Below are 8,342 nucleotides of genomic sequence, written 5' to 3'. Positions count from 1 at the left end.
ACATATCAGCCGCCGTTAGTGTCAAATCTTTCCTGCTTTGGTTTTTGTCTAGATCTTAGTTAAATGGTTAATATTCTTGACTTGAGTAGCTACATCTCTCGTGATGAACTAATTATTAACTTGCAAGCATGACACGCCCGATCAATTAACTAAAATTGAGTCTTGAGCCTGTTAAAATGAGACGAATCAGTAGTCTTGACCCAAAACAAATAATATCACATCATAATAAAAGTATTTTTGAGTTGTTTTTAATAACCGATATCGATAGTCGATGATTATTACGAATCGTCCCCTATGATGTGTGTAAGAACTTATCTTTAACCTTCAACAGGCCAGTTTACTGTCTTTGGCAGTTGCTTTGCAGACAAATACATATAAAAGAAGCCAATGAGCTTTCGGTGTCCATAAATATCCGAATAATGTGTGCGGTACATAGTTAATCTCCTGATAAACTCATAAGGTGATGGGTCCCGTAGAATTTAGTTCGTGATAGGGTGCGGAAATTAGTTCGAGAGGAAGATTTATGTGTAAACAAAATCTCTCATTGGTAGTTGAAAAATAAAAAAGATCTAGCCACATACGATGTAGTAATATTCTTAATGGTGTACGGAGGCATTTTGTTGAAAATCATACGGTTTGAACCTAAGCAGACAATATTACAGTATAATGTGAGTATTTTTGGGTTGTTTTATCGCAGTAATAATTAGGGGAGGAGTGAGATGATATTTGATTGAACTCAATCACTAGAAAGGTCTTTTATCTATGGAAACATTGGATTATACATAATCTAGAGTCTTCTATATATATTGCTGAATGTTTCTTAAAAGACAGGAACAGGAAGTGAATAGTCATTTGTTGGATGCTCCTATATATTTATTTCTGAATGGACAATTAGTTGAGGAGTAACCAAACGTAACCAATGGTCAGTTAACTTGGGTCACTATGTTGGGAAAGGGACATGGGAGGTCCAATTTTTGTGTTGAATGCTAACGATGCAAATTAGGTGAAAGACTGGGTCCGCTCAGTAAATATACACTGTCATATTTGCTTCGCAATTTACGGGAGAATTTCGGACCAGAAAACAGCTGTACTGGACTCTATTTTGGAGGGTATGAGTTAAAAACTAGATGATGTTCTACCTAAAGTTATTATCACTATAAGTTTTGTTGTATAGCGAATAAATTCATCTCATTTTAATAATGACTGAAGGTCAAAATTATAAGCTAAAGTTTCAATCTTTAAGGCATATCTAATTAATTGTAACATAACTTTGTCATAATCAATGAAGTCAAGAACTTAGTGACAATAAAGGTCTTGCTATTTGGTTGGCAGTAGTAAATTAGGTTCTTGATTTTGTGGTAAAACTAACAAGTAGAGAATATGTAAGATGGGCCCTTTTTAAGCAAGTAGTTTGTTGGCAGTGTGTCCTTTAGGGATGTGAGGGAGTCATCAGCATTGACGATAAGAGTATATTTTTAATCAATTTCGCCTTCATCAGTGGAATGCTGACTAATAAATAACAAAAAAGGTGGGGTTATCTTTTGAAAACAACGTTACAGCTCCCCTCCCATGACCTGCTTTTTTGTGGCTTTATGATGAATTCAGTATCTAAAATTTTCTAACTCAGACTAATTCGGATGGTGTTTGTATGCCTTAAAAAGAAGAAAATATTTTCTATCAAGAGTTTTTTGTTTTGTTTTTAGGGTTAGAACCAAGAAACCTTCTTAAGAGTCGAGGAATCCTATCCATTTTATAACTGCTGCTTCTTTTGTTTTTTTTCTTGGCTTTAACTCGATATGTGAAATTTTCCGGACCGACTAAATTGTATTGCGTTGTGTATATCCACTAAAAAGAAAAATGAATCCTACCAAAAAAAAAATTATTTCCATAATTTATTGTTAAGAGGAAAGAAATCTTATCCATTCTGTCACACTCCTAGATGATTTTACTTTTTATTTTATATGCTTCCTTTTAATGCTTAACTAGCGATCAATAGGTTATTAAATACTCTAATTACATTAGGTTGCAAACGACTAGATAGATGTTCATAGAACTTTTAATGGTCAAATTTCGTAACTATGACTTTCAAAGTTAACTTACAATAGTTTATTCGGGATATTATTATATTGAAGAAGTATATATGTTTGACTTACACCCTTCAACTTAAGTTATTCGAGCATAATTCCATGATACTAATTGAATTTTCTTCTTTTTTAATGTTTCCTAACCAAATGAAACAAATTGTTACTATTAAATTTCCATAAATTACCGACTTGAACAAGTCAAACTGGAAATTAAATGAAAATAAACTAAAACAGAATCTTAGTTCACCCGACTTAGAAGTAACGTTGATTAATCCCTGAATATCAAGTAAATATATATAAATTATAATCACCGTACTGCAACACGTAGGCTTATAATATGAGGCAACGGTGATAAAAATAAGAGAGTAATTAGGTTATGATTATCATTGTTCCATATTGATACGTACACAAGTACATAGAAGAACTAGCTAGCTATAAGGACGATATATTATTGCAAAAGGTTTAGGAGATCACTATTTAATTTTGGTTCACACATGACATAGTAGAAGAGAAAATCAAGAATGACATCATAAGAAGAAGAATTAAGCTAAAAACAATGGTAATGACAGAGATTATAGTGCCTTTACAGATAAGAAAATAGTCACAAGAAGATGTGAACGCCACTTAAACTAAAATTATGTTGACTACTCATTCAAATCCCTTTTTGCTAATTGAATCATTTTATTCCTTTTTTTTTTTTTAATTTTTGTTTTCTTTAACGTGTGTCCAACTCATAAATCATATAGCTGCAAATAGGTCATCACTTAATCACGACCTGTACCGTTATATATTTGGCCTTAAAACGACCAAAACATTTTGAATACAGTTTTCTCTTTTTGGGGTTAAGGAAGAATATAATTGCATCACATGCATGGTCCCTGTTACTTATCGGCTTCCATAATTATTATTTTTATCATAATTTGGCTTGGCTTTTTTCATTATTAGGGTTAAAGAACAATAACAAACATAGCAATAATAATTATAATTATAATTACATCATATGGTCCTTATTACTTATCAACATGGATTGCTGTGATTATTATATGTTAACTCGCTATTTCAAAGTTCAAACAGTATGAGTCAAGATTTATTCTACAAGCGCATTATTGTGAGTATTTTATTTTTATTTTTTTTAAAAAAAATTATAACCATTTGTTGTCTAGAACTCACTGGTGATTAAACCGAAATTACGCCGCATATGGCTCATTAAACGCGAAGCATAGGATTTTCTTCATTCTCACGGTTCAAATACGATACATCTTAAAGGGCGGAAGAATTCCATCAATATCTTTATTTAAAGGGAAAATGTCCAGATTAGCCATTGCACTTTAATTTGCTAAAAGGTCTAAATTTGTCCTCATTAAGAGTTTCTCATTATTCACATCCTCGCCATTACAGTTTTGGCTTGAAATTGTCCTTTGTTACCAATGACGAGGTCACGGTCGAACCAAACTTTTAACGACTAGGGAAAATTTTGACCTTATTTCTATTAAATAATAATTTGGAGCTAAATCCAATGTGCACATTCCAGGGCACTATAACTTTTCTTATGTGAAAAAAACACTTAATACAATTACTCAATAAAGAAGAGTAGAAGACCTCTCTTTAATCTTGTAACCTCATCGAGTTTCCTTTTCTTTTTTTTTCTTCTAAATCCACTAGGTTTCTTTTTGATGACTTGGGCATTACAAGGTTAAGCCCAAGAACATATCTTTTGGGCTTTTTGTGAAGCGTTGGAGTTATGACAACGGTAAAATTACTCAAATGACTATCCTATGGTAGTTTACTATCATTTATAGCTATCCTTTTAAATATTACCATTTATAGCTATGTTTTCCCAAATTAAGGTATTTTTTCGGATGTATTTGATGCTTGTAAATTCATAGAAACACAAAGAAAAAGAAAACATATCCCTTGATTTTAGGCCATAACGGTGGGATCATTTAATGAGTTATTAATTGGTATTTTTTACCATACTCTTCCACAAAATCGTATTTTAGATTTCTTTTTCCACAACCGTTTTCTATTCCTTCATCAAATCTTCAACATTCAAACGTGAAAAATCAAAAATTCAAAATTTGAAAACATTCAACAGCCAATGTATTTGAAGTTTTCAATATTGATTTCGTTTTTTATTTACCCATGTATTTGATAGCATAACTAATGTATTTAAAGTTTCCAATCAAACTCCATGTATTTTATATTAAATATCATGTATTTGTGTGAGTAACAATTTGCATCACCCATGTATTTAGTGGTAATGTATTTGAAGTTTTCAATATTGATTTTGTTTTTTATTTACCCATGTGTTTGATAGCATAACTAATGTATTTGAAGTTTCCAATCAAACCCCATGTATTTTATATTAAATCTCATGTATTTGTGTGAGTAACAATTTGCATCACCCATGTATTTGATGTGATTAATTTGAACAAAATGCATAAATATATAGAAAACTTACCATGTATTTGCGTCACCCGTGTATTTGAAACTAGATGAACTGATGGAATTAATTTGAACAAAATATACAAATATACAGAAAAACTTACAAAAATACGCCACCAACCACAACAATTGGTAGTTATATCATAGAACATACACAAATACATATATTTTTCGTTTTCTCAAATCCCTAAAAAAACTTGTTGATTGGTGAGAATGGAATTGAAATTTTTGCAGAAGGGGGAAGAGAGGAAGACGACTATTTCACTGGGCATTCACAGATTCTTTCCTTTTTAAAAAGATAAGAATTTATGAAAAAGGAGAGAGAATGGTAATGTATATTAAGTGATTAATATTGTTACCATTAAAAAGGGATATGGAATTGGGGTGCTAATTTTTAGGTGTATTTGTGAAATGGTAATTGAAAGTTACTGTGTAGCTATAATAGTTAAATTAGAAAAATAATTAGTTATTATTAGTAATTAAAATAAAAGGTAGTTATTACTACTAATTATGTATTAGAAGTAGCTATAACGCGTAAAAATTCCTACGACGTATTTAGGCCCAATATGAACTTCTCATCTCTTGCATAACTTTTTTTTGCCGCGGATTGTCCTTCATTTGGGTTGGTCTTTAATTTTTTCCCTTCAAATTAGTAGTCTTTAAGTTTTGCCCTTCGCCTAATATTTCGAGGTTGTGGGTTCGAACCCCAGCTCAGTAAAAACAAAAAAAAAAATCGCAAGGCAGAATTTTGGCCTTAAGGATAAAAGTTAAAGACCACCGATTTGAGGGACAAAAATTAAAGACCACCCCCACCGAAGGGCAATCCTGCAAATTGCCCCTTGCATAATATAGTTAAGGGAAAACTACATATATATACATGTTAAGGAGAAATATTTACGAAACGTGACGATAGTTTTCCTTATTTACAAAACATAACGATATATTACGAAACATGACGGATTTTAATATATTTTTAGTTTTTTTTTTTCAGAAAATATATATTTTTTTTTAAAAAAAATATTTAAAAATAATTTTTATATTTTTTAAAAAGAAAATAATTTTATATTTTTTTAAAAATTTTATTTTTGTTTTTTTGCTCAAAGGCTTAAAAAATTACCTCAAATTTTTGTGTATGAAAGCTGTATGAAAAATGTATGAAATGTGTATGTATGAGAGAAATTTTTAATATAATTTTCATATACAAAATTGTGAGCGAAAACTTTAAGCCTTAAATATTGTATGAAAGTTGTTACAATGTTGTAGTTGTATTAATTTTCCAGAAACCTAATATGAACATTATATACGAAAAATGTGAATGAAATTCTAAGTCTTGAGCGAGATATACACATTTTATACCATTCTCAAGCATAAAATTTTGAGTGTAATATTTAACCCTTGATCGAGATATACACACTTCATACATTCTTCATGAGCGAACTTTTTAAGCCTTGAGTAAGATATACACATTTCATACACAAAAATTTGAGCGATTATTTTAAGTCGTGAATGTTGTATCAAACTTGTATACAATGTTGTTGTAGTTGTATTAATTTTACAGAAATCTAACATGAACTTTATATATAAAAATGTGAGCGAAATTTTAAGACTTGAGCGAGATACAAATTTCATACACACAATTTTGAGCGCATTTTTAAAGTCTTGAATGAGATATACACATTTCATACATTTTTCATACCGTTTTCATTACACTAAATTTTGAGCGAACTTTTTAAGCCTTGAGCGAGATATACACATTTCATACAACTTTCATACATAAAGCATAAAAAATATATTAAAAAAATAAAAAAATATTTTAAAAAAATATATTTTTTTAAAATAAAAAAATATTTTAAAAAATATTTTGTTAAAATAAAAAAATATTTTAAAAATAAAAAAAAAAATTAATTTATTTTTAAAAATCATGTTTTGTATAGGGTTTGTAATGTTATGTTTTGTAAATATAAAACTATCGTCACGTTTCGTAAATATTTTTCCTTAAGATGTATATATACGTAGTTGTCCCGTTAGTTAAGGACCAATACATTGTTTTCAAGGCCTAGTTTAAGAGAAAACCTGAGGTTGAAAAACCCGACTTATATTAGTTTAGTATTTAAAAACCCGAACCAACTCGGCCTATGTACACCCCTAAAAGACTATTGGGCATATCTTGAACTAAGGGAGTCATTGAGTTTTTCTGTGTTGTCCTATGCATAATTTGAGGTTATAGATTGGCTCTGCAAGTGTAAAGATTGCGTAAAAAGACCTCACAAGATCACTCCAAAAAAGGGTTCACACAAGTGTTTACCAACACAACTCTCTTACAACATACTCTCTATAGAAGAACACAAACTCAACTAAGTTCTTCTCAAATTGATGTGTTTCAAATCAGAAGAAGTGCCCTCCTTATATAGGGGGCAAAACTTGGCCTCCAAGTTGGGTAAAAAAGAAAAGAGATATGACCAAAATCAAATAATCTCCTCCACATGAGCCAAACTTTGGCTCTAACGAAATTTCTCTGCCAAGAGATTTGTATTAGGCATGTGCCTATTACAAAGGTCCAACATATACATTTTTAATTAACCCAAAAATATGGCCACATTACAAAGGTATTATGACCAACTAATTAAGTATGTTAAGATGCTTGATTTTTTTTTTTTTAATTGATAATAAACTATATGACTCCACGAATATTGATAATGCAATTCTTTTTGCATGTTGTTCCGTATTTTATTGTTTGGCAAATGGATCATTTCAGGTCCAAAGCAAGGTGGCATCTGAAAGGCCCAATTATAAGAAGCTACAAACGGCAGACTCTGAGTGATATGCAATCAAACGAAACATGGAGCCCATGAATTGGCCCAAAATTTTATGGCAAAATGAGCTGAGTAATAACATTTTTTTGTGCGGATTGTCCTTCAAAGGCACTGCTCTTTAATTTTTGTCCCTCAAATTGGTGGTCTTTAGTTTTTATCCTTCGCCTAATATCCCAAAGTTTTGGATTCGAGTCCCAGCTCAGGTAAAAAAAGGAAGGAATTTCGCAAGGCAGAGGTCATGCAAAACTCTGCCTTGCGATTTTTTATTTTTATTTTTGACTGAACGGGGGTTCGAACCCGAAATCAAGAGATTTTTAAAGAAAGCGACAAAAATGTAAAGACCACTAATTACAGGGTAAAATTAAAGACCAGTGCCTTTGAAGGACAATCGTGCAAATTTCCCTCCATCATTTGCACGATTGTCCTTCATGCGGACTGGTCTTTAATTTTTGTCCCTCAATTCACTTGTCTTTAATTTTTATCCTTTCGCTTAAAAAGGTGGCTGAAAATACCCCGAAGTTCTGGGTTCGAAACCCAGCAGTGTACAAAAATAAAATAAAAATCGCAAGAATAGAAACCTATGCCTAGTCGAGCGAAGTTACGTAGAACCTATGCCGGAGATGGCAGACTTTGCCTTAAGGCATAACTATCTCCGGCAGACTCTGCTTTATGCACAGACTTTTAGTTATACATTAAGGCAAAGTATGTCGTATAAGGCAGAATTTTGCAAAAGCCTTGCCTTGCGAAATTATAATGTTTTTGACTGAGCGGAGGTTTAAACCCAAAATCTCGAGGTATTTTTGGCCACTTTTTTAAGCGAAGATCAAAAATTAAAGACTAGCAATTTGAGGGCTAAAAATTAAAGACCACCCCCAAAAGAAGGGCAATCCGGGCCAAAAAAAAAAAAAGAGATGAATGGACGGGTCGTTAGCTAGGTCAAAGTTTACTTGAGTGACATGGATTCGATCAACATGAGCTAAACAATCTGTTAGAGCCCAAC

This window comes from Lycium ferocissimum, chromosome 11 (genome assembly GCF_029784015.1).
Source record: "Lycium ferocissimum isolate CSIRO_LF1 chromosome 11, AGI_CSIRO_Lferr_CH_V1, whole genome shotgun sequence".
In the NCBI taxonomy this organism is placed as follows: domain Eukaryota; kingdom Viridiplantae; phylum Streptophyta; class Magnoliopsida; order Solanales; family Solanaceae; genus Lycium; species Lycium ferocissimum.
This window is presented reverse-complemented; position numbering follows the sequence as displayed.